This window comes from Uranotaenia lowii, chromosome 3 (assembly GCF_029784155.1).
Source record: "Uranotaenia lowii strain MFRU-FL chromosome 3, ASM2978415v1, whole genome shotgun sequence".
Classification (NCBI taxonomy): domain Eukaryota; kingdom Metazoa; phylum Arthropoda; class Insecta; order Diptera; family Culicidae; genus Uranotaenia; species Uranotaenia lowii.
In genome coordinates, this window is record NC_073693.1 from 202,926,192 (window position 1) to 202,928,800 (window position 2,609).

The window sequence follows — 2,609 nt, forward strand, 5'->3', positions numbered from 1 at the left end:
GGTTTTCTTTTTCAGAAATTTCAAACTGAAATATAAACTTCGTTTAAGAAAAATATATTGACATTTTATTTAAAAACATATCAACACGTTCGTTGCCAAGCGTCACCCAATATGTCCAACTTCGTTAAGCAAGAAGATCATCTGAAGACATCGTTTTGGCTTCATATTTCGGCTGGAGGACATAGGGAAATTTGGTAATAATTTGAAATAATCTTAAATAAAATCGATAACTCCGAATTGATGGTTTGACTACTTAAAGTAAGACGTCTTCGGTGTGTGTGACGCTTGACGACGTACGTGTTCAATCACTCACTTTAACGACATACTTCAGCCGGGGAAGAATCTGTGCTGCTGCCAGCGGTGCAAACCTGCACCGGGTTCAGCGTGACTGCACAGCCGGTATAATCTTGCTCAGTTATTCCCAGATGATACAGAACCTCATATAGTCGGTATGCTTTCGATGGTCCTCATATAGTCGGTATTCTTTCGAGGTCCGAGGCCGAGGAATTGAGTTCCAGTACCATCTGGTTGAATGATTGGGGCTTGTAGACCTGCCAGGCACATACCATAATGGTATTAGTTTTACCAGTAACAGCAGTATTGGTCTCCTGTTCGTCCTGTTGGAGTTTAAAAAAAACAATTAATGTGCATCATGAAAAAGATTTTGAAGTCTACCTCTCACAAAATATCAATAAATTACCTTATCTGAATCTTTTTTCTTGAAGCCATTGATAGGTGACTTAAGTAAGGTTTAAACTATCCTTTCCCGGTGGCCTCTTTTGAGGAGCTACTGTCCGGTTGCCTGAATTCGAAAAGAATAATATAATATGAATGAGAATGAGTGATCTAGAAAATCTACAAATCTGATTTGAAAGATTGAAATGAGGTGAACCAACCTTTTACAAAACTAATGAACATATTCAATAAACAAAAGAACAATCTTGTGGTTAAACGAATGATGAATGAATGGAAATCCGCTTTGATATGCTTGTTACCTTTTACGGTTCCTTCCGGGAAACCTCCAGCTCCTGGTTGGGTCGGAGTTCTTCTCTGAATTTGCTCCATATAAGTCGTGGTACTAGAATTTAAAAAAAAAATTTTAATAGCGAAACAAAACATTTTCGTTTCACTAAAAGGGCTTACCTGTGGTGCGGATCCCTCTTCCGTGAGCGAAAAGGTCACAGTGAATCCAGGTACCGTATCATTTCGCGAGTGAAAATCATCGGGGATTGTTTCTGGATTTCAATATTCTCGACCAGGGATTTTTTGATTCTGCATCGCAAATTTCTGGTGTTATGTTATTCAGCTAGCATTATAGGGGACACAGTAACTACTTAATTGATATGGCTACCAAGCAAAACACTCCGGTCATTGTGATCGGATTTGTTTCCAATTTTGGCTCCTATTTTCGTGTGATTGTGCCCAAATCAGCAATAGGCACGCAAATGATGATATAATAACTGTAACAATTCATGAAAAATTTAACACTTTCATTTTCATTTGCTAAAAAATTAACTTACCTTTATCTGTTAGACTGGTATTGCAGGATGTTTCGGGATTATATTTTCTTCTGGTTTCATTCGGATTCTCCATGACGGACCACTAAGATGTTTTATTTCTTTCTGTTGCTAGTGTTTCCATTTTTTCCCAGCGGAACAGAGGAATGAGAATTCCGTGGCACTCGGCGACGTTTCACCATTAGATCTGTAAGTGGTAACCAAATAAGCGGTGGTACCGAGCAAAACGGATCCGGTCGGATCTGTTTCTTTGTTTCAATTTTGACTCTTACCTTCGGGGTGATTTTGAAGTGCCGCTGTGCCCATATTCACATCCGGGTCGACGTTCACACTGAATTCACGGAACGTATGCGTATGCTTCATTGAGTGAGAGAAAACACATCAAAATACCTATAATAAAAAGGCCGACCATTCGTTGCACTCGATTGAAAATGAAGATAAACAAGCACTGCAAGTCAGCTGTTAGATTTTCTTATAAGAATTATTACCTGCGTACACCTACACGTTCGTGAAAAAGTAATCAAAAATAATTTCCTTTCATCCAGTTGGACTTTACATGGAACTCATGAGTATGTTAGAAAGTTTTGTGAAGTAATGCTTCACAACTACAAAACACATGTAAAATGGATCACATGCAGAATGATCTTAGTCAACGTGAAATTTCCCGTAAAAGGAATGTCTAAAACTGGTCGAGTTTATATGAACTTAAAATCAAAATTAGGTTCAGTGAGGATCAAACCAAAATTTTCACGGCAGATGATGCATCTGGATGTCCCCGTTCGAATCCACCCGGTGCTAGTAGTCGGTACTGTTGTAGCATCTTCCTGACCGGGAGAGTTACCTCAGCTCGCCAACAAAGCCATTGATCACTGCAATTTTCATAAAAGAGGTTTAGTTTTGATTTCATCAACAATGTGTGAACTGTACCAAATGATATGCATATTCCGCACAACGAACATTATATTAAAACGTTTAAACTGCATTCACAAACACTAGCTACAATCGACCGAATTTTACAGTCCTTAAATTCAAAACCAGCCTGTGAATAATGCTCTCACTTAAAAATAAATGCTACGACCTGTAAAACTACAG

The 2,609-nt window shown here is 38.5% G+C and overlaps 1 long non-coding RNA gene across 1 annotated transcript; it reads right to left on the reverse strand.

Annotated features, from left to right (window-relative positions):
* Nucleotides 1–332: 332 nt before the first annotated feature.
* On the reverse strand, nucleotides 333–1,640 carry LOC129750810 (uncharacterized). Its single transcript, XR_008738497.1, has 5 exons — nucleotides 1,521–1,640; nucleotides 1,144–1,460; nucleotides 996–1,078; nucleotides 701–802; nucleotides 333–617 (listed from the first exon to the last, which is right to left on the reverse strand). It is a non-coding gene; the product is annotated as an uncharacterized LOC129750810 (long non-coding RNA).
* Nucleotides 1,641–2,609: the final 969 nt, after the last annotated feature.